Source organism: Copadichromis virginalis, linkage group LG9, assembly GCF_057382275.1.
Source record: "Copadichromis virginalis isolate Kocher_CV1m ecotype Utaka linkage group LG9, C_Virginalis_male_GT1.1, whole genome shotgun sequence".
NCBI classification, from domain to species: domain Eukaryota; kingdom Metazoa; phylum Chordata; class Actinopteri; order Cichliformes; family Cichlidae; genus Copadichromis; species Copadichromis virginalis.
Window position 1 is genome coordinate 26352862 of NC_140626.1, and position 25103 is coordinate 26377964.

Here is a 25103-nt window from a genome sequence, read left to right on the forward strand (position 1 = left end):
CAGTTTGGTTTTATAGTAACTGTAAAAGTAAAACAGAGCTTATCTACATGCAATATATAACATACTTTGCATATCTGACAAGACTTGCACATCTCATTTTATGGTTTATTCATAAAAGTGGCTTTTTTGCTTGATGTAGGTAAATACTGATGCAAGTATATACTGTGTAGTGGGAGTTTGTGTGTTCCCCCTGGGTTCTCCAGTTTCCTCCCACAATCCAGAGACATCCATGTTAGATTAACCAGTGGTTCTAAATTGGCCAAAGGTGTGAATGCGAACGTGAAAGTTTTTCTTGCCTGTCTCAGTGCTTCAGTAGACTGGCAGCCTGTCTGGGGTGTACCCCACCTCTTGCCCAGTGGAAGTGGAAGCTGGGGTCAGTTCCAGTGCCCCTGCAACCCTGAATTGAATAAGAAGATGGATGGTTGGATGGTTGGATGGGATGTAACAGCCTTCTAAACTGATGTTAATGTTGAATCTAGAATAGAGGTAAAATATTTACTAACACAATGGACATTTTTTTGAGTTGCCTGATTTTCCGAGTCATTGGCATGTTGAATCATACCTTATATTCTATGACCATAGTTTTTCCTTTATGTGCATTCTGTGGTTGACTATTTAAGAAACTGTGGATTTTGCATCATTGTAAAAGGTTCTTCGGACATACAGTCATTTGAAAATATATTGGGTCCATTTCTTTTTATGCTTTTGCAGTGTGTTTTTCCATGCATGCGTGGTCACATCTCTGCCTGTATTCAGCAGGCGTAGCTCACTTACTTGCTGTAATAGACGATGTATAAGAGCATACCTATTGGCCCCCGCAGGGGCCTGTGCCAAACGACACAGTGTACAGAGCCTGCAGATTACATTAGCGCACACTGCTTGCATGTACGTATAGCGTGTTTGCATGCCTGCCTGACTGTGTAGGAGTGCAAATGTGGCACTCTGCAGCCAGTCATGTAGAACATTGCATGGGCAGCATCATTTGAAGCACATTGCAATTCAAGTGTTCTGCAGAAAGTGTGAGCTCCATTCACAAGAACACATTAAATACCATCTAACTAGTAAATGTCAAACAAATTTCCCTTCATTTCCTTTGTTCTTTAACATGGACTCTAGATGAGTTCCAGTTCTGCTGAGACAGTTTTTTTTTCCTCTGAACTTAAATAGTGTAATCATGAAGTCTCCAACCTTGTTAGCTAGACATATCTGCTTTGTGCTTTGAGAACACATTCATTTGTGTCTGGCAGCTACACTGAAGTCTTATTCTAAAGAAGTTAGTAAGAAGGATGCACTTTGATATAAAATATTGATGGACACGACATTTACTTGAATTGCAACAAAGTGCTAGCAGACATAAATGGGAAGTTTGGGGTAAGAAGGAAAAAAATGAAATACGGAGCCACAACAGGGAACTACCACAGCCACAGAGCGAGAGGTGAGCTACACTGTGTCACAGTAACAGACTGCAGCAGTTGGAGGGATAAAAGCCTATTATGAAGAAGTGGAGTCGACACAGCTTTACAGCGTGTGGCTGAGGTTGTGACTCTGTGCCCGTAACAGGAGGCTATCTCCTATTTGTGAGATGATACTGATAACTTCAGGGCTCCTCTCCTCTAATGCTGCTGCCTTCAGCTGGAGACTGCCTCACACAGTGTTCATTGTGAGGCCACATAGTAGACTGACTGTGGAAGAAAAACACAATTTTGAAAATCAATAGCTCCTAAATAATTTCCTAACTCAGTTTACTTGATGTTCGGCTCAATCTAAAAGTTTCATCAATATTGCTGTCAAATGAAATAATGTTATATTTGGCAATGCTGCTGGTGACTTCCCCCTTCCTTGGCCACTGGAAAATGAGCTAAATGTTTAATGACCCTGTGTGTTCAGCCTGTGCATTGAAGTGTGGCACTTTTTTTTTTTTTTTTGCAGAGCATATGTTCTTTTGGTGGAAAAGCTTCCCCCATCAGCTATCAATGAACTGACACGAATCTCCCATCACAGAGGTCTCTCTGCTTTGTGTGAACACTTTTTCACCTGACCTGACTTGTGGCTCGTATTATGAGGTTCGGAGTTTATGTTGTTCATATAAATATATCTATACATGAGGGGACATGTTTCGTTTTAGCCGACTGAGCAGAAACTGTGACAGAGCATAATGTACAGTAGGTACAAGCACAAACAAGGCCAAGTAAGCGTGTCAGGTCTGGTTTGGGATGCTACACATATCGGGAAGTTTGTGATCTGGAATGTGTTGATGAGGTTTAAAATTGTTAGCTAAAAACGGATGTTTCTCCCCATTTTTATTCTCATTTCACCTCTTTCTAACCTCTTACTTTATCTGACTTTCTCCTTTCCCCCTCGATGACAGTCGCGGTGTATTCTAACTTCTTACAGTTGAACATAACCGGTGCTTGAAATATATATATTTATATATAAATGTGGCCTTTTTTCTGCTTGTATCCTCTGGGAAGACTCTAAATGGCAAACTCACCGTGGTAGTAGTGCAAGTCATCACACCGGCTAATCTGATGCCACCTCACAAGGCAAATTAGGCAAATTAGCAAGTGAGCCATGCATGCGCCAGTACTAATCTGGCATAAACACAGACAGGGCTATTTAAAGTTCAATCTCCACTGCAACAGGTTAAATTTAGCGCAGCTACAGAAGTGTATGAATATCACTTTATCATCCTGATAACTTAATCCCTCCTTTGTGCGGTCATGCAGCAGGCAGAAATTGAAGGGATGGAGCGAGCAGTCGGACGGGTGTAAGTACGTAATAATAAGCTGATGCCTGAAATTGAACTACAGGAAAATACTGCATACTTTTGGAGATACTGGAAGGTGGAGAGACAGTGGAGAGGGAATGACCACAACTGACTTTGAAAGTGATGGAGAGCAACTTGTGTTTTATGCTTGTGGTTAAAGCTAAAGTTTTTGTGTGTGTGTTTGTTCAGAGAGAATATGAAAGTTGAAGCAGCTTCAAAGGAAGCAGCAGGAGTGCTCGACTCAGATAGTGGGGTGTTTAAACACAACACACTCCCACACAACTGCTTCCAAGAAGCTGAACAACCCGGGGAGAGTGATGTTTACTTTATTCCAAAATACACTTGCAGACTATGGAGGATATGTGTGTGAGCTTCTTTCTCGGTCTGAGTGTGTGCTACACATTGCTACAAGCCCTATCACTGCTCACAGTGCCACTGATTAGTATTTAATCAAGACTTTTTGCTGCAGTTTCCATTTGACTTTAATGCAATTATGTTTATATTCTCATGCAGGGCCACATCTTTGATGGGTGGAGCACATTTATTGGATTGGGTTGGGGTGCAACAAGCTGATGAGCTGTAGCATGAAAAACAAAATGTAAATGTGGACGTAAAGGATATAAAAGAGCAAAGCGGCATGTATGGAGAGAGAGCAGAAGGAAGTGAAATAGTGAAATAGAAATGGGATGAAGAAACAAGAGATTGAAGGATGGAGGGTGGGGTAGGGGCACTAATGTGTCCTTCATGGGGTAGGGCTGGACAGAAATGGCTCAGCATGAAGCTAAATTGACTCCATTACAAGAGCAGTGCACCGGAAAGCATCAGTGACATCACCCAGCCATCCCAGACAGGCAGTTAAAACTCTCAGAGGAAAGGATGGGAGCAGCCAGTATGACACAGCCACAGCTTGTGGGTTAGGTGTGCTTTACCGCTCCTTTGCATGTTTTTACATGTAACACAGAGAGAAGAGCATGTGAGATATTTTATTCGACATGCTTGTAAGTTAGAAAATCCTACAGTAGAAATCAGGAGTAATACCTGTTGAGGAGTGTCCACACAAACACATTTTCACTCTTCTACGCACAGATGTAATTTCACCTGTGGGGAAAACCAAGATGAGACCTTAAGACGTACAAATACTTTAGAGCGTCGTCGAATGGACTGAATCATAATGTCCCAGAGGTATTCCACTGGATTTAATTCAGGCGAGCATCAATTCAAAGTCAGTTGTATCAATTCCTTCATCCTATAGAAACCTGCATACTCACGTCACATGAGGCTGAACACTGTGGTGCACCAGGAGGAATCTAGGTAAAAATGTAGCTAGACCTACCTAATGGTAGTCAGGGTGCCATTGCCTACCCTGTAGAGGTCTGTGCATCCCTCCATGGATATACCTCCCTAGACTATCACTGACCCACCACCAAACTGATCAGGCTGATTAATGTTACAGGCAGCATAACGTTCTCCATGGCTTCCCTCTCGGTGAACCTGCTCTCATAAAGGAGCAGATACTGGACCTGCTGCTGGGTTAAGGGCCTTTTACAGTCCTGCTCAGCTCTCCTAGAGTAACTGCCTGTCTCCTGGAATCACCTTCATGCTCTTGAGACTGGGAAAGCCCCGGGAACACCGCAAACCTTCTGGCAATACAACATATTGATGTGCCATCCTGGAGAAGTTGGATTACCTGTGCAGCCTCTACAAGGTCCAGGCATCGCCTCGTAATATCAGTAGTGACACTGACAATAGCCAAATAAAAACTAGTGAAAAAACAGTCAGAAAAGATGAGGAGAGAAATGCTGATTATCAACCCCCTCTGCTCAATATCCCAGACGTTTTACTGACTTGATGCTGCAGTAGTAAGTCTTCTTTTACTCTTTTTTATCAGAGTATCATTGAAAATGGGGGCACATTGTACCAACTGTGTTAATTGTGCCTTGAAAAGTTGTGTAAATTTTCAGAAATCTTCAAAAAGCTCTCTGTGCACAGTCTCCTCTATGTGTCACCTTGTCAACTTAAATGTACTGTATCTTGACCCACACACTGTATATAACTGGTGCAAACTGCTATAACGTTCTATGAGTTTCAGAGAAAACAGGTGCGACACATGCAACCATCAACACCTCCACTAAAAACAGAGCATCTAAATACAAATTGCAGTTAAAATTCTGGGCTAAATCCTACCTGCCAGCCGGGATCAGCAGCAACACACTGGAATCCACGTCGGCTCTGTTCCAGTGTGAGATTGCTCTTACACAGGCTTAAGAGAAGGTCATGCTACCACAAGCATGGGAATCACGAGCCATTGTGTTGTGTTGCTTTGTGTATTAGTCTGCTGATATGCACACGAGGGTAATGTTCATTAACATGGCCTGATTATTGATATACTGACAGATTGTGTGGTTCAAGTTAATCTCCCGTGTCCACCTCACTTCCTAATCCTAATACCCATTGTAAGGCTGCATTCACTTTTCCTTGTTTCCAGTGTGATTTTTAACACTTTGTCATTATCTTTTCCTACTTGGTGCCTAACTCTGTGTTCCAACTGTTGACTCATATCACTGGGGGCTTCCTTTGAGTTCATACCCCTTAGAGTTATTTATAGAGAAAGAAAAGACAAGACGGAAGATGTAACCAAGACAACAGTGGATACTTTCACACTTCCCACTGGATTGGGCTGAATGTAAAAGAAAGCATGCAATTATGTCTCTTTCCTTACTGTGATACAGCTGCATGATTATAGAGACAAAACATGCACAAGCTGGTGAATACATCCAAACAGAAGCGACCGGGGAACACAGCGTGCAGCTTGTAACCCACTCAGACAATAACTCTTGTGATTGTGTCGGTCTTTGTTCTTCCTGCGTTTAAGGTTTGTGCCAAAGTAGCGCTGACATTCACTTAGCCCGCACTCCCCATTGTGCAAAAGAGTCAACCTTGCATTGTCTGTTGGCTTTGCTCTGAGTATGAGCAACACCCAGGTAATGAACAATGAACAAGGGCAGAAAAATATGGTATGCACCAGCGAGCGACTGATTAGGGGAGGTTAGAGGAGTAATTATGCAGCTGTATGGAGTAGTTAATTAAAAGGAGCACTTGGCAGATCAAGCGCGTTAGACACGCTGAGCACAAGATGGAGGCGCCTCGCCGCAGCTCTGGCCAGGACAGTGGCAATTGTGCAGCTGCGTACTTTCTGGCCACTGGCCCAGGCCTTGGTTCGTGCCCACGATCTCTCCTCCACTTCCCCCCCGATCAATCCCTGGCCTTTCTACAGAGCCAGAGCACCTGCTGTCTGTTTTTACCCGGATTGATTTCCATCTGTTCTTTTTTTAATCTCCTATGAAAAGTAACCTAGGGGAAAAACAAAGGGGGAAGAGCCTCACATGGTTTATGCTGCAGAACTATGTTGTTTAACCTACTAGTCTCGTCACCTTGTTCCTTTTTATTAAGTGTGGCTTTCCCCAGAGGAATGGCATGATGTTATCAGCCAGCTGGTCTTGATCTGTGAGTGACAGTAAAACACGATAGAGGAAAGGTGTGGACAACAGGTCCAACTATCCTTCACAGCAGAAGACACTGCATGTCCTTCATATTGTGTTTTAAATTTCATCTGGGCTTGAGTGAAATCATCATTTGAATCTGTTATTCTTCTGTGGCATTCGATCTCCTCAAGATAGATCCTAATTCTCCAGACTGTAATCTTTTTTGTTGCAAAGAGCAACAGCAACAAGGATTATCATATGGGTCTGTTGAGTTGTAATTAGTACATCAGAAGAATACGAAAGGACATTTTGGTCTTTAGAATTCACTTAACCCCGGTTATCTGCACTGATTTGATCTGCTTCCCCTCTTACTCTCATTAACAGGGTAATTATCAAACAAAGCCCCAAGCCACAGAACTGGTAGCACAACATTTGGTACAGTAGGATAGCTAAGTTATCATGCCTACATTAATTACACACAGCCTTTGTTAAACGCTCTAATGGTTTCTAAGTAAGTGTCCTGTAGGCGACTAATGGCACCTGCATTTCTGCACGTGTTCGCGATCAGTGCCACCGTTTCCCAACATTTGCTAGCAACACAGTGACCCTTCTGCAACTGTGATCCCTGTGGCCCCAATCATCACAGAGTAGCGCTCCATTACCACAATTAAAGCTTTATGTTTCAGGTTGACAGGTCTCCCACTTCAGAGGAGGTGAAATGAAAGACACAAAGAGGCTCATGGGAAAGCAAGCACTGGGGGAGAAATGGGCAGAATGTGGGTTTGCTCTGAAGGGTGGGGGGGGGGGGGGGGGGGGTATTATCTGTCCTTGCATTTATGCTAATAAAAATGCTTCTACTTCTCAGTATTTGAGTGGGGAGGGGATTTTATTTCATCAAGGGGGAGAAAAAAGGACTTCTTGATAATAGGAAACAGGAAAAAAAGAAAAGTTAGTCCTTTGAAAATAGCGAGGGAGGGAATAAAGGCGCAAGAGTGGCAGCGAAAGGCAAAGTAAAGGACAGAGTTCTTTTGATGAGTTGGTTTGGTTCGTGTGACAGGACCACCTTTACTGTTCAGGTGCACTTTGCCCAGACGTGAAACAAGCTGACTAGGACAGCTCTTTGGAGTTCTGTGGCGCTTATTTCCCTCATCAAAGGCCACTGCATTTTAGAAAGCATGACTGCAATGTTGGCTGACTTTGTGAGTGATGGTTAGGAGAAAAAATGGGCGTCTTGCACATTTCCATTCACGTCATAGCAATCGTGGACCACCAGAAGCTGCTTTCGCTGTTTTATTAACTTGCCAGTAAATCCATGTTGCTGCTCTTTGTTTGCATTTGAAAAACTGACTTCACAAATAATTAATTTGTACTATTGGTTATCCTCTTTTCACGTCAATAGCCACTATACAGGAAGTATTCTGAATAATGCCCATATTGTTGTTTTCATACTGGTGGCAGCAGACTCTAGCATGGTGTAGGGTTACCTCATTAAGATCAGCCTCTCTGTTTACTGTATACCTGCTTTACATATAGCAAGAGGTGGATTAAGTTACAGCTAGTGCACCCAAACATATCCTACTGCTGCTACTTTGCAAGTTTGGCTGCAGAGACTTTAAAAACATGTCTACAGATCCAAGCAACATTATGTATTTTTGATTTGTTTAAATGCAAATGTTTAAATATGACAGGAAGTAACGATGAAGAGAAGCGGTCCGATAAAGAACTTTACGCTGCAGGCTGCAGACGTCCAGCTTCATGTTGGCTTTGAAATCTTTATGAATATAAAGTTACTGATTTTGAGAAAAGCTTATAATTTTCATGTCTGCTCTGTTTTAGTTGATTTATGTCTTATTAAACTTTTGACAGGCTTGTATTTTTGTATTTTTGACTTGGTCTGTTTCTTCAGTCATTCACAGTTTAAGGCAGAAATATGTGGAGAAATATGAACAAGACCATTTAGTCTAAATATATCCAGTTGGAGGTGTATTCTAAGGTGGAAACAGACAAGGGGGTCCCTGTGGGAACGCTGTCCCAGGGTTTATTTCTGTCTCGACAGCAGGACTAACTTCACTGTGCTCTACCTGTCCTATGAATGTGGCAGACTCCCCCTCATCCTTCTGTGATTCCACCCACACAACAGCAAAGCTAGCCTTTCCACATCACAAGAGAATGCACACACACACACACAAGAAGAGGGAGGAAGAGAAAAGAGGACAGGATGTGAAATGAACAACATGGACCATAACCTGGGAGATTAATAAAAGAGGGAGATAAATGGAAGAAAGAAGGGAAAGAAAAGTGGCTGGACAGAGATGCAAGAGAACGACAGAAGGAAAAGGAAGGAAGAGATGAGATGATAGAATACAGTAGAGACAGCTGAGTCACTTGGCCGCTGTCTGAATAATCAGATATTGTTATTCATGTGGATCATGCTGCTCCATACTGCCACGGGCCATGTGCAAAAGCTGAATGACTATAAAGAAAGCGAATGACAAGCTAATGGACTTCTGTAGGAGTGCAAGGAAGCACTCAGAGGGAATCTGTGTGGATGTCCACACTGTTTACTTGGTGACATTTACAACATCATAATATCATTGGCTCATCATTGGCTCGTTTTCACACCTTTTTTTTTCTTTTTTTTGATGGGGGGAGTCTGTTGAGATATGGGAAGACAAATTGAGCAGAGAATCAGAAAAGGGAGTTTTTCTTGTCTTTGAACTCTACCTGACTGAGAGGATAAACCTGTTTTCTGTGAGATGATGCTGGTGGTTTCAAAGGCAATCTCTCTTGGATTATTCCCTTCTTTTATATTTACTTTGCAGAGAACAACAGCTATATTGCATTGCCAGAACAAACAAACACACACACGGATATGCACAGATGTATGTACACCCACACCTCCATGCAGAAAAATATGCAACACAGAGACTTATTAGGATAAATATATACTTTAAACATCATCTAATCATACTCATTGAATAAATACATATTTGATATTTCTCTTTTATGTTCATACATCGAGGCTAGCAGTCACACAAGGGCCCCCCTTACCTCATCAAACTTCATAACATCCATTTCATGTGAAACCCCCAGATGAAGGGCAGAACCCTGAGCTGAGAACCATGTGTGAGGCTACAGTAATATCTTTTATTTCCTCATCCAATACAAAATTCAATGTGAAACTGTTTCTCTCCTCACCTCTCTGTGGTGTTAGCACAGTCCAAACACACTGTGTGTATCGTCCTCATACTTTAAGCAAGCAATAACGCAATATTGTATTCTCCCCTTTGAGTCCCACAGTGCTGCAGACCATCAATTATGAACAAATGCAGGGGTTTGATGGGGTGCTGTGCAGCTGGATATGGTACGTGATGAGGAAAATCTGCATATTTATTCTTTTGGGCGGTGTGGAGGAATTGCTCCTCTGCATATAGTTTCGCCACATGCAGGAACTCGTGGGCAATGTAAAGAATGTGAATTTAACTGTGGAATCAGGAAAAAAATCATCTAAAATCATCGTATTCTGTCAGTCAAATTGGATGCTAAGGATATTCGTCCTTTTTAAAAATGTTGCTTTAGGAATACACATAAACAAATAAATGATTAAATATCATCACACCATTGCCTGCTGAGCAACATCTGCCATCTCTATGCAACTTACCCTTGTTGTTAAATAAAATACCATTTTTTTTGTTCCCAGAGTTTCTGCAGTTTTCTTTTTTAAGGTTCAAAATCCTGCTAGCTTGTTAGCTCATATCCTTTTCTGTTTAGACCAACTCGCTACTGTAACATGGCATGAACAAGGCTGTTATTTACTTTATTTTGCACCAAGCACACAACAAGTTGTTATGGTAAAACTTTGCTTTTGTATATCTATGTTTCATGGTTGATTTCGATAACCTTATCACCACTATCTGCTAGAGGTGGGAATCACCATACATCCCACGATACGATATTATCACAATACTTAACGCACGATACGATATTATTGCAATTTTTTAAAAATATTTTGCGATATTCATATTCTGTACATAAAGGTAAACTTTATCAATATTCATTTTATCTAATATCGAAGTCTCACACACAGTCTTTCTCTCATTTCAGTCAGTTTTATTGTTGACAAACTGAACGGTTTGTATTACAGTCTAGTCCAACTTATAGCTATTCTGAACTATGCAATTTATGAAAACTATGCAGCCCATTCAGCAACTGAAGAATTTGAAAGTAAATTAAAACAAAATATAATTTTACATTAAATAAAAAAGTTTTAAACTTAATTAAAATAAAACATGTCTTAAATTAAAATAAGTAAACTGTCATGTTTATTGCTGCCAAAAAAAAGTTAAACACATTTGGACAGTGAAGGAATGTCAGGATTCTTGCTCAGAAAAAGGATCAACATGCTCTGAAGTCAGAGCACAAAAACCTTTTTTGTAACAAAATATCGATTTCTGCTGTCCCTGTATCGATACATTATTAGCAAACAAAGTATCACGATACTACACAGTATCGATTTTTTCCCCCACCCCTACTATCTGCATGCATTTCACATGCACCGTGGCTATGCTGGTAACACACTTACTCAGACGATAAGCTTGTTTGCATATCGTTGAGCAAGGGATGCGATTTTTGGTGAGCTTTCTATTTTTTAGGAATTTAACCATGCAATTCAGTTATTCTTTTATATATGGGTTGCTTTAATTTTTTTTATTATTCAATAGGATTCATTTAGGGTTTCTTGGTAAGCACTTGCTTCTGATGACTAGTTTGCTTTTAAAAAACAGCAACATACTCTTATAACTAAGAGAAAATAGGCACTAAAATAACAAGTTATGTAACTCTAATCCAGCTAATTTGGCTCTGTATCACTTCATGTATGAACTAACTGTGAATTGACATCCCTTAACTGATGATCTATCAAGTGTGAACAGTAATGTAAAGTGATAGTGACTTAATCAGTTCTTCAGGGTGATCACGGGTCTGTGATTAACCCTGCATTCATGCATTAAATCATCATTACTGAGGTTTGTGTGTTTTATATAAAGTGTTACCCAGATATTATATAAATAAAACAACTTTGGAGTTGGTGAAAACTCACCTTTTGTCTATTTTTTCCCATTCAGTAAAAGCTAACTACCCCACACCGAAGACCGAATTAATAAAAAACGACCTTAAACTGCTGATGAAAAAAGCCCCCTCAAAACATTGAAAGATGTTTGCATTACTGGGATTAATAAATGCAATTTCAGCTTCAAAGAGTAATACCTTGCAGTGGTCATTACTAAAGAAACAAACAAGCACAGCAACATTTGGCAAACGAATGTGTTACTGCCTGCCTCTGTGTGAATGATATACCACCGTGCACGCATGTGGCTCGAGTTCAGACGTGACATGAATGTCAAAGCATTGTTTAAAATGATATGATTGAATTAGATCACAAAAATGCACTTTTCACTGTTACCCTTAGAGTTAAGGCTCAAAGGTTATATAAATCATCAGCTGGGTTGTCTTCACGTGCTGTTACGTCTTCCTCAGATTCAGACTGAGTGTTTCAAAGTAAGCAAACCTCACTTTGGTGTAGATTTTTTTTGTTTGTTTCTAGCCCAAGGCCATAATGCTGAAATCCACTGTGTATCTCATGAGACCTCTCACAACTCAGCGAATTGCAATGAAATGAAGTACAACCTGCCTCTTTGCTATAATAGCCTCATGTCACAGCCCTCTCTGAAAAAGTTGAGGCAATGAGCAATTTGTTATCATCAGTGTGCTCGTCAATTTGCCTGCATTTGGGGAGTAATGCAGTCATTGATCAAGGCTGAAAATTGATGGGAAAAAACCCCAAACTAGTAAATTAATTTTTAAATTCTTTTGCACGTGTTTAGTAGTTGCTTAATCCATGAAGATAGGCTGATGTGGCAAACGGAGTACGCTGGTATTAATTTGATATCCAGATATAGACGAAGAATGTGGGAATCGTTACAATGTGAGGGCCATTCTATCCCATATTTTCCTCGTCACGGAAACCATTATTCTGTTTCATTTGTCACGAGGCGTGCAGGACAGCCCTTTGATTAATGGGGCCTTTGTGTGGGTGTGCAGATCTCCTTCTTTCCTTCCTTCCATTCCTGTCTTCATTCCATCCCTCTCCTCTCCCCGTTTTCCATATCTCCTCATTCAATTTTTTATGCTTGTTCTATCTGACAGAAACAGTCGAGCATGTGGTGAATGATTTGTGTCACTGCCTCTTTTTGGATGACACATAATGGGCATAATGCCGGAAACATTTGTGATTGATGGGAATTAGGAGTGGGTGTGAGCAGACGGCTGCCAGTCACCTTGAAAAGGGAAGGATAGATAGATGGGAATGATCAGTGTAATTTACTAGTGTAATTCAGCTTTGTGGTAACGGCGTGTTTGCCTCAGGTTTGACAAAATCTAATTACAAATTATTGTTATTGTCACACTGACCAGGACTGATCATCGCTGCAGTGTTATGAGATGATCTTCCTACTCTGAAGACGGCAGCCTTTGACTTGTTTTTTGGAAGATCCTTCTTTGGAGGAGTTACACAGACTAACTCTCCCAAACCTCTCTGTGACCTCTCATCTCCGGGGCATGAATGACAGTAATTAGCCAGCCTGTTGAGATTGGGGTGACATTAGCCTTGGTCTAATTTAACGCGAGCTGCTTCTATGACACTCTGACGCACCTGAAGGGTTTCATCAGCGGATAAAAGAACGTGAGCAGAATTTTTTTGTTGAGCCAGCCCGGTTTTATTGAAAGCACTGATGCACTCTTTTATCACAAAAGCCCATAAACAGTTTCTCCAGTCCAGCGCTATTAGCAATTCTGTCAGCGAACAACAGGTGAAGAGATGTAACGAGGATCAATGTGGAGCTTGAAATAACCAAGACATTATGGAACGTTCCACACACTCACATACCACCAAGTTGCTGGCTATTACGAGACGTGCTGTTTCTCTGTGATGGCAGCTAAATATGTGTGATGTGCGTTAGGTAGGCTTACTAATGGTCAAAAACACCTGCAGTGATCTTCTGTTACAGTTGCATGTTGTAATTTGCAAGGGCTCCACATGAAAGCCATCATTAACAGCTCAGTGATGTTGCTGACTGCAGGAAGCGTTGCGGGATCAGTTTGAAGGCTTTTTATAGATTCACGTGCAAATACAGAACACGCACCATATGTTCATTAGGTCGCTGTTATGCCCGATTATAACGTTAGACAGACAGACGCACGATCAATATATTACTGATTGCAGAGATAAGCGTGTTAGTACATAGTGAGGCACATCTCCATCCTAAAAGTGTGCCACAGGAAATATTCACTTTATTACTGCACCATTGACATCTCCACCCACTGATAACCATCAGCTGTATCAGCTGCTGGTCTCAAGCAGGTCTCACTTCATTAACAAAGCCATTATCTCTGACGATGCTTATCAGGATGGGACGGACACTGAGCACAGATGTGCGTGTGTGGGTGTGTGTGAAGGTCTATTTTTTTGCAAGTTTCAAGGACTTGATGGCTTTCCTTATTGTTTCTTCTGGTCATGGTTTGACATATAGGATGCACCGGCCCGTTCAGCGCACAGTGCAGCAGGTGTGGCATTGCATGAAAGGCTGTGTTAACTGAGACAGAGAGTTTGTCCATGCTCTCTGATGAGATTCATTTCAGCAACTTAGAGAAGAAAGCCATCATCCTAATGTCCATCGCGCTGGCAATTTGCAGATCCAGTCTAGTAGCCACCACCAGCACATGACTCAGTGCTAGCCAGCTGCGATTTATCCATGGCTTTTGCCATGTGAAAATGATTCATGGCTCTACTTTATCCTTACCCATGCAGCAAGCATAGAGTCTGGCACACTCCCTGTAACTGCCTGCATTCATAAATCATGTATCATATGTATTGATTTGCTTTTATGCTATTGTTTATACCTCTTGCCATTTACTGTAGCATCGTTCCCCTGTGTTTTTGACATACTACATTTTAATGTATCTTATCTTAGATGTTACTGTTAGGACTCATCTTAAAGAAATGTGTGCATTTAGATCTGTAATGTGTTGCACAAAGTGGATTATAAAGCAAGTTTTCCAAAAATATTGCATAAACTGTTTATGGATTACAGCCATTTTTATACATAGTCCTGCATTTTCAGAGGCTCAACAGTAATAGTTCAGACTTGCATCATTTTAAATATAAGCATTGTTTTTAATATTTGAATAAAAATAATTTGCAGTCAGTGAGTGCCTGAAGCTTAAAACCCATGGACAACACCAAATGCTGTGTTTCCTCCCTTGAAATGCTCTGCTGGGCCGTTAGGAAAGGACTTTTCCTTCAGTTGCTTCTTGTTTTTTTTGTATCTCTCTTCAATAACTGTAAACTGTACTCTGTTCTCCAAAAGTTGATTCTGTTCATCTGGACGTAGCGTTGTGTGGGAGAAACGTTTCGTCACTCATCCAAGTGACGTCTTCAGTCTCAGCTGACTGCAGGTTTCCCCAAATCTTATAAACAGTACATTTGCATAATGACTGAAACCAGCCCACTGAAGGAACGATGGGCTGGGAGGTCAGTTCCTTAATCTTAATTATGCAAATTCTCATAACCATTGATCAACAACCACTGACCAAAACCCACTGATCAATGGCCATGAGTACCATTCACAGAGAGTTGGGGGAATGGCTGCAATCACAGCATTGTAAGATGGCGAAAGATGTACCCTTAGGCCCCCCTTCTCTCCTGGATCGGCTGGAGCTTTCTTTTGGCGCCTTCCCAGCTTTGGCAAAAGTCCAGCTGGGATAACCACATTTACTCAGGGCCTTCTTGATGTGCTGTTCTTCTGCCTCCCTGGCCGCTGTGTCAGTGGGGATCATGTTCGCTCTGTGTTGTAGCGTCCTGATGACACCCAGTTTGTGCTCCAGTGGATGATGACAGTGAAACCTTAGATACTGATCCGTATGTATAGGTTTACGGTACACGTGAGCTTTTAGATGTCCCCCATTACTGATGGAAATCTCACAGTCTAAGAAGGCTAACCTGCCACTTTTCATATCCTCCCTGGTGAATTTGATGTGTCGGTCCACCGAGTTAATGTGACCCGTGAAAGGTCTTCAGTTCAATCACATGCTGGCTGCTTGAGTAAAAAAGGCAAAACTGCAAAAACTGTGTCTCTGTCCAACAAATTATAGATCTAACTTTATATACTTTTAATTGGGAATACAAAAAATTTATTGAAAATGCAGATACAGCTGTCCTGTTGGGTTTTCAGACAATCCCCTTTTAAGGATGTACATTAGGGTAAAACAAGCATTAGCATCACAATATTCACATTAGCTGTCCTTTGTGGTCCTTAATGTTAAACTGTGGGAGGATGCCACTAATTGTTGGATACTGAAACATCTATAAAGTGTATTATGGGAAATAGAGATGGTAAAAGCCCTTAGATATTACTGCCATTACCAGGGAAGGCTTTCTTACCACAAAGGGCCATCCTCAGTCCCTAGCGTGTTCTTGAGTCAGAAAGCTAAATACACTTGTTGGAAGAGAGCCTGTTGAGCTCAATAGATGCGGAACATTACACATTTTAAAACTATACCATTAGCTGTACCCACTTTATATTTTAATGGGTTGCAAAGTGGAACTAGGCATGCCATGGTTGGTTGTAATACAACACCCATACAGCAATTAAAGAGGCCGATAATGATAAGAATTGTATGTAGTGGGTATTTAGTGTCTCTCTCGTAAGCACTTGTTGTCACTGAGCAAGGATTTTACTCTTTACACCAAAAAACGTCACAGGTGCACAGAGCAGTGTTGTTGCTGAGATAAAGCACCGTTTGTTTTTTTGTTTTGTTTTTTTCCAAGTTACATAAATATGGGATTCAGAGATTCAAAGTAAACTCAAAATAAGTGTAAAATTAATTCAATTCAAGTCACTTTAAAGAGCTACAATATATAAACCACAACAAGTCAGTGATCCTGTATGACTAAAAACTTGGCGATGGTGGGGAGGAAGAACTCCCTTTTAACAGGAAGTGATCTACAGCACAACCATGAAATAGGTGTGAATGAAATATAAGAGTAGTGTTTCTGGAGATCTGGACTCTGATGATGTTCGATTACAGACGGACTTTTTTTTCCATCCACACCCTCCAGGTAGAATCACCTGCTCGTATCTCCCATTTGTCTCAATTCACGTCGCTAGGATCGATGGTTATTTCCTTGGTGTAACTGCTCTCGATTATAATGTATGGTCTTACTATTTGGTTATCAACTCATGTTAAATTGAAAGCTCTATGAAGTGGTGTTATTTTCACTTTATTGATGCTCTCAACAGTTTATAAAAATGTCACAGCGTTCGTTTTAGACTCAACTGCTGAGGCAGGGTCAGTGAAGAGTGCTGTCTTCAAGTTCATCATGTCTTTTATGTGTACTGTCAGAGTGCCCTCCTGGAAAACACAACAATGACAGTAAATAATTGGATGGATGTTGGCATCCAGCCTACCTATCACTTTACTGAGCGACACCTAACACTGTTAGGTGCACAGTGTGCAACAAAGTCACCCAAATGCATTCTGTGCAGTGTTTAGTGTGCCGACACACGAGCTGAGGTACACCAATATGTAAGTTACACTTGTGCATGCAGTAAAGCGTCAACCAAAATAAAGATGTAGACTTTCTAAAGAACTATCTCACTTCATCGAATATGACACCACAGCTGGCTTGCATAAGATTTTCCACCTATAGATTTCAGCGCAGGACATCCATAATTCATAACATTGTGACATATATACAAGACACTCACTTTGGTTTCTCTGCATGTGCGTTTGTTTGCATTTGGCAGGGAGACGGTTGGATCATGTTTAACAAGCAGTATGTTCAGAGATGTTCTTTTTGACTCAGTGTTCACCGAGTGTTTGACAGAGGGTAATCTAGTTAAAAGGGATGGGAGAATATATATATATACATATATATATGTGCTATGTCCTATGTGCTATGTCAGTGTGCATCCGTGTCTTGTAGAAAAGAAACACCAGTTAAATGTTAGTCACATAAAGGTGTTTGCAGCAGACAACGACAAACAGGCCATAAGCCTAGTGCTTTATTCGTGAATTTTGAATATTGTTGGGATTAAACAATTTGCAGAAGAAGCATCTTATGATCAAAAGTTATCATTAAAAAATGACTAGAAGACAGCATAGCTGACTTATGTTTTGAGAAACACTCTGACCTAATGAGTGTTTTTTTGTCTGTGTTTCTTTGTTTGTTTGTTTGAGGAACCATTTATACACGACAAGTAACCGGTGAAGTGTGTAATTGGATACTCTTGTGTTTTTCATCACATAATAAAGGAATCTCTCTGGTTTGCTATCAGCAACTTCATCCATTAAAAAGTTTTGTGCCCGCTTCCATGGAAGGTACAGCAACTAGGAGTAAAGTGTCCCCAGTTACAGAAACCAAAGTGGAGGGGAGCTGAGCTCAGTTATCCCCTGAACCTCATCATGGAAGATATGCTTTGTAGTTACACAGCAGTGCAGTTTTTGGCACCAGTTTTGATATCCGACTGCTTCTTCTAGGTTTTCACAACGCTTCAGCTCAGTGAGCTGGAAGTGTCAGTGATGCTGTGACATTTTGCCACCCAATAAACCTTCTCTAATGACAGCCAAATTCAAATTCAAATTCAAATTTTATTTGTCACGTACACAGTCATGCACAGTACGATATGTAGTGAAATGCTTGGACAACTGCTCGTGACCTAAAGAAAACAAAAAAGGAAAGGCTATGAATAAGATAGGAAATAAATATGAAAAATTAAAAAGGGTAAATTTAACTAGGAAGGAATAAAATATAAATTAAGGTTAAAAATGAAATAACTGTACAACACAAATTAGAATGAAGGGTAAATTTAACTGGGAAGAATAAGATAAAATATATAAATTAAAGTTGAAAATAAAATAACTGTACAACAAAATACACAATACACAATATAGAACTATATAAGAATGTATGAAGAAATCTAAATATAAATAAATATATACACAATAACAGCAGCTGTACAAGTATTAACTGGAAATGAAGAATATAGTGACCAGTGTTGTGCAAAAACAAAGTCCAGAAAGTCCAGTGTGTGTGTAAGAACCATATGTGTGGGTCAGTACTGTGTGGTGGTGTGATTGAGAGACCGTATCGCCTGCGGGAAGAAGCTCCTCCTCAGTCTCTCTGTGTTGGTCTTCAGGGAGCGGAATCGCTTTCCTGACCTCAACAGAGAGAACAGTCTGTTGTTGGGATGGCTGAGGTCCTTCACGATCTTCCTGGCCTTGGTCCAGCACCGCCTGTGTCCAGCAAATATGACCTGTGCTCTATGAACTATCAAGCAAACAAGGACGACCTTGGTTCCTCTCTAGCAGCCAACCTCTGTTTCACACTGACCTCTTGATACTCTGCTACAAACACCTGAATGATGTGCTGATTTAAATATATATGAGTCAGATGAATCTATCATAAATTCGCACTTTGCCTTAAAATTTGGAACGCAGTCGGCAACGATGACAAATTGCTTAAAATTATTGCTGTTGAAACAGCAAGCAAATTCAAATGAAATGAACATTAATACAAATGTGTGTAGCGTAACAGCTTTCTTCTTGTTTTCTTATCCATTAATCAACTCAGGAGCCTTAAATTTATCTTGTGGCTTTGTAGAGCACACCCAAACCTCTACTTTGGGAAATACCAAAGTATAGAAACAGCTCCTCTTTATGGAGCTACAATAACTTTTTGTTGTCATTTTTATGTAATAATTTAAGTATTTAATTTAGGACTACATTTTCCTGTTATGTTATATTCAAGTTTTCTCATTTTTTTTATTTTTAAAATCCACAAGAGCAGCTTTGCATGATTTACAGTTCAAAATTTTTTTTAATTATACAATGGATAATTTATACAATCCATTTTAGCTCTTCTCTCTTTAACGACAACCTTCTGTTTAGCCAACTTTCTTCTGATTGGCTGCCGATTGTAAACAGAAGTTGTGAACAGTAGGTGCATTTGGCTGTTGTGCTCACACTCTGAAATGTCCCTCTCTTGATGTGTTACCAATCCTAGAGAATAAAAACTGTCTGAAAAGCAACATTCAAAGCAGTCTGGCTCACTGAAATTGCTTCTACATAGGTCTGAGCTCATTATTTGAAACTTTGGCCATGTTTAATATCCATCAGCATCCACTAATGTGACACTAAAGGCACAGAATAACGAAAGCATAATAGGTCCACTTTAAATAAATGATCTGACTGCTTCTTCTATTACAGCTGCAGACCGTAATGGACACAAAGAAGTTGGATGATTGTGTGGATATGTGATTTATGCAGGAGAAATAAGAGTGAGAGAAGAGTCATCATGACCTTTCATCAGTGCTAGAACACAGTTGCTTCTGTTTCTCCTTAAGCTTGGAGCTTTTTCTCAATGTCTGTATTTTCTCTTTCTTTCTCTTCTCACGTCTTAGAGCCCATCCTACACAGCCTTGATCTAAATGAGACACAATCTCAGACTTTAACCCCAGCATCTTCGTGATGCCTCAGCAAGTAGCAGCATGCACATTACGTCTATATGCTTTATTCACACAGCCCTGTAAGGCAGTAACACAATTCAATTAAAGAACAATTGAAGCCATAATTGTGTTCTAATTGCCATTGCATTATTGGCTTATTGGCAGAGTCACTAAGATGTCTTGGTGTGTTTTCCGGAAAGCTGCTCGCCCACATAACAAGAAGCGATTGTACCGGAAGTTTTGAGTGGAAAGAGAAAAACCCACTCGGATTGAATTACTTTGCCATTACTGACCACTTAACAGTGGAGACTTTGGCATTCCCTCACACAGTAACATCTAGGTTATGAAAGTCTTGATGGTAGGCACTCTATTTCACTTCCTGGAGACAGAGGTCTGAAACAGGAAACTTAGAAAAACACATCCAGCTGCCAAAGTCTACTGTTGGGACTTGAAACTCTCTAATGTAGCATAAAAGTCAGAAATGCAGTAAACATTTCAATGAAGTATGGAGGTTTGATTCATTTCCTAAATCAACTAACCTTGAAGAAGGTCCATAGGAAGCATCAGAGCTAAAGCTATGGTGGGTACCGAAGCCACAATATCATACATTTGGAATTTGGTGCCAGTACTGTTGGAATAAACTTCAATGCTAAAACAATGTCTTTAAGTGAGCACATGGCAACAGTGGAAAGAAAAAACTCCCCGTTAAAAGGAAGAAACCCCTGATAGAACCAGGCTCAGGGAGGGGCAGTCATCTGTTGTCCCCGCTTGAAGTGAGGAGAGGGAGACAGGACAAAAGACACACTGTGAAAGAGAGCCAGAAATGACTAATAACCAGAGATGGGCAGTAACGTGTTACTTGTAACGTAAGGGTAAAGTAGTAAAGTAAGGGATTACTATTGCAAAAACGTAATTAGATTACCGTTACTTTCCCGTAGGAACGCTGCGTTACTGCATTACTAAAACCGTGATTTTTTTGCAAGTGTCTCATGACAATGACGTAAGCGAGTGCGACATTCGTGACAACAGCTGTGTGCAGAGCAACAATGGATAATATATCGAGTGCGGGAGAGAGTGTGAGCGTGCAGCGTTTAAAGCGTGGAAGTACTGACCTTACTTTGAGTTTGATTCCATAAAAAGTGACAAAAACATTAGTGTCCGTTGTGCGTGGGAAGAAAACTTCTTTTTACACCGAAAAAAACCCTAAACAAGCTCCGAGTGTGCAACGACGTAATGGGAAATTCACAGAGAAACTCGCAGATTCTTCAACTGACCGCTGCGGCTAGGGATGGGTATCGTTTAGGTTTTATCTGATACCAGTGCCAAACCGGTACTTTTGAAACGGTGCCAATGCTTAAACGGTGCTCAAACCGTTGCCTAAAGAAAGGAGAACACAAAATTGATCCTAAAACCTCTCATGTTCAGCTGTTTTTTGTAAAAAGATAACAATGTTAGCCTTTTCTGCAGCTATAGGGCATATATGGTATCACTCTTGGCTGGAAGCAGTGCTTAAACGATGGAAAAAACACAAACTTTGTTCAAAAACCTCTCATGTTTAGCTGTTCTCCACTTTTTCTTTGGTCATTTTAGCCTTTTTGGCCAGGGTGAAGGGAGTATCTGCCATCAAACAAGAAGACAGCAGCATGTAACTACGACGGTGTTTGCTAGTTCACCTTACATGCATTAATTTAATAACGTGGTTAGCCTACTCAACGTAAATTACACACGGACAACATTAAGCTACTCACTCAGAGAAGAGCGGCTGCTGCTGCCATCATCATCCGTCATCATTTCTGCTACACTGGCAGGGCTAGGGGCCAGGACTCTCCTCTTCGGGTTTTTGGGGGATATTGCTGACTCCGGGTCCGATAACAGGCACCACACCTGCAGTAGATGCGCTCGGTGTGAGGTCTCGCAGCAAGCTATCAAATACGGCGCATTTTTCGGCTTTTAAAAAAAACGCTATGTGTGTTTCATTAGATTCGAGGTGTTACTTCCTTTGCACAGTATCACAGTATCAGCTTAAAGCACTTGTTGCAGGCTGCTGAGTTTACATATTTTGCTGTGAAGTACAGCCAGACTTTTGACCACTTTGCTTTGGGCATTTTTAATCTGTAGCTCTGCTCTAAAAGAACGTACATACCTGGACCCGCCTACTATCCTCGGAAAGGTAAAATGATTAACTAGAAATCAAAGTGTATCACAGCTCAGGAAAAAAAAGCACCGAAATGTGCGCTGTTTTTCGGTCTGGTTACTACCGTTTATGTCAGAACCGGTGCCATCATGGCACCGGATACCGGTACCCATTCCTAGCTGCGGCACACCTGCACCAGAGCACACCTCCGCCTACTCCACTCCTGCTTTACAGGTGAAAATAGAGCAACAGGACCGCTAGTCTTTGATTTTATTTATTTTCTGCTGTGTTTTACTTGCATCTATTTGAAAGACTGAGTGTAAACACAAAAAATATTTTTATTTTATGTGCTGGAATGGGCAGAAATTAGGTTTAAATGTTAAACTAATTTCTTCAAGTCAGAGAATGGTGCATGTAATTTAATTTTTGCTTGATGCATAAAGTTAAAAGATTAAAACTGATAAAACAAATTTAAAAAAGAGAGACTTTTCCATTTGATTACATTTTGTATGATGGATTATGCAGAAAAAGTAGAATTGGGCTGAAAGATCTATCGCTTTATCACCTATTCAGGTTGTAAATCGTGTTTTTAAAAAGTAACTAGGTAACTAAGTAATTAATTACTTTTGAAAATAAGTAATCAGTAAAGTAACGGGATTACTTTTGGGGGAAGTAATCAGTAATTAGTTACTGATTACTTTTTTCAAGTAACTTGACCAACACTGCTAATAACTAGTGATTAAATGCAAACACGTGGAGAGTGATAAAAGGGGAGTGAAGAAGAAACAGTGCATAGTGGGAATCTAACAGCAAATTGGGAATATTGAAGTGTAGCTAAGTGAGGCTTTAAGGTCACCTGATCCAGCCATCACTAAATGCTTTATCAAACAGGAAAGTTTTAAGTCTAATCTTAAAACTAGAGAGCGTGTCCGCTGATTCCAAACTGGGAGCTGATTCCACGGAAGAGGGGCCTAAAAGGCGAAGATCAGAAACCAGAAGAATCATTGACATCAATACCCTTTAAACATACCGTACTTGTGATTTTTAATTAGCAAGAAGCTGGTAGGAAAAGTGCGTTTAGTATGATTTGCTTAATTACATGCTGTCATGTGCAGCCAGTCCTCTCCTGTCCTGGGTTAGTGTTCTTCTGCTGAGATGGCATCGCGTAGCGGTCAAATGCTTGAAAAGAAAACCTGACAAAAAACAACCCTAAAAAAACAAAGGCATTTGATGGTGTCTGCTGATAAGGCTAGTTACCATGGTGACAACATTTAATGGCCCTTGAGTTGTAAAGAGTGAATCCTTGATGAGTCCTGCCCTTGGTGTAATTATTGGGATGGTGATAAGATTGAATCAGGGATGGTTCAATATTTTCAAAGAGGTGAATGGGTCTCTATGAGCTTCAGAGCCCATCCAAACCAGGACTCACTGTTGTTAAGCCGGCCGACTTCCTGGTAGCTCACATGGATCAGGTAAGTGTCCATTTTCTGGAAAGAAAATTACTGGACTTCTTTTAATTAAATTAACGCCTTTTAAATTTAAGATGTCCTGTCACTTTCTTTCCAAGCTCCTTAGATTACCATGAGAACCTCCACAGACGTGTTACCACACGTCTGTCCTGATGTTACTGCTAAGATTGGATAAATTCTGTGGCGTGTACTTCAAGTTTCAATGCCCTGTTGGACTACTTCACCAGATGTCAAGGCTCTGTGTGCAGGCAGGCGGAGGTGAGGATCCAAACGCAGGACTCGTGAAGCCAAATTTCAACAGAAAACCACAGCTTTATTGCTGGCAACGAACAAAACATGACTAGAGCAATGAATACTGGAACCAGAAACACACAGGCAGAATCTGATGGTACGACACGACGCTGATAAAGGGCAAACACAGGGCTAATATACACAGGGAAGTAATCAGGAGGGAGACACAGCTGGGAGAGATCAGGGCTAACGAGACAGGGGAGCAGTAAAACTGAACATACTCACATGAGACACAGACCTTCACAATAAAACAGGAAACATGAATCACTGCACAAAAACACAGACTCAACACTGAGAGGCAGACAGAAAATAATACATGGAACTCAAACAATACATGAGACAACAAATCCTTCACCACAAATAAACAGAAACATGAAACTCTCATAATAATCACCATCACCAACACAAGCACTACAAGAGAATAAGAAAACAATCCATAATGCAAAAAACACACCTAACATAACTCAAAACACTGTGTCAAACTGACCCAGAACCGTGACAGAAGAAGTGTTTTACACTCCAGCACAGGTGTAACAACTCTGTGATCGGCCCCCGGGGCAGAGGTTTTTTTGTACTGGAGCAAAAACAACTTCTCACATATTCTCTCTCTCACACAAACACACACTCTAAGTGGAAAATGTATAGCAATAATTAATAATAATTCATAATCAGCAAAACTGCAGTCAGAGATCGGGGGGGAACAGACACATTTATTTAAGTTTATGATATAAACTCACGCCATCTTCTTTAACTAGGCAACTGCAAGTTCAAAATAGATTCAGCCTTGCTAAAATAACTTATTATTGTGACTACTATAATGTCTGTTGGCAAGGAATAAAGGAAAAAAGGTCCACGTAGACTGACTTGATAGGTCACTCATTTATAGATTTCGTCATTCAACAATGAGTTCCAGCGGACCAGCTTTTAGATGTATCATTTACACGTACTACATATTTTCAACATGTGCGAGGTGACAGTGTTTCAGTCCTTTACAAAGATACACACTAGTCACCCATCAGAACGTCACCCATTCAGGCCTCGTGCTCAGCAAAGTCATTGACAACACATTCTCATCCCGCTCTCGTCTCCTGTCTTTTCCAAGCGCCACCCTTTTGCTTTGGTTTGCTAAACATAATTCAAAATGCCACTGCGCTGACGAACTGCTCTATAAGAAAAATGAATTGTTGTATAGGTGACGTCAACAGGTTTGAGATCATTTTGCACAAATGCCAAGAAGCAAGGTCAGGAAGTACAAGTAATATATTTCCCAGCCATCAAAACTTTTGAGAAAAGTTTGAATCAGTGGGATGTAGAATGACTGAGTTAACATTTACAGAGCTAAAGCTCAATTCATGAGGAAAATATGTACTGAATGTGATAGACGCATGACTTCACTTC

The 25103-nt window shown here is 40.6% G+C and overlaps 1 protein-coding gene across 1 annotated transcript in view; it reads left to right on the forward strand.

Annotated features, from left to right (window-relative positions):
* The window catches only part of kcnb2b (potassium voltage-gated channel subfamily B member 2b), a 100306-nt gene that overhangs the window by 21523 nt on the left and 53680 nt on the right, over positions 1–25103 (forward strand). The window lies entirely within an intron of this gene.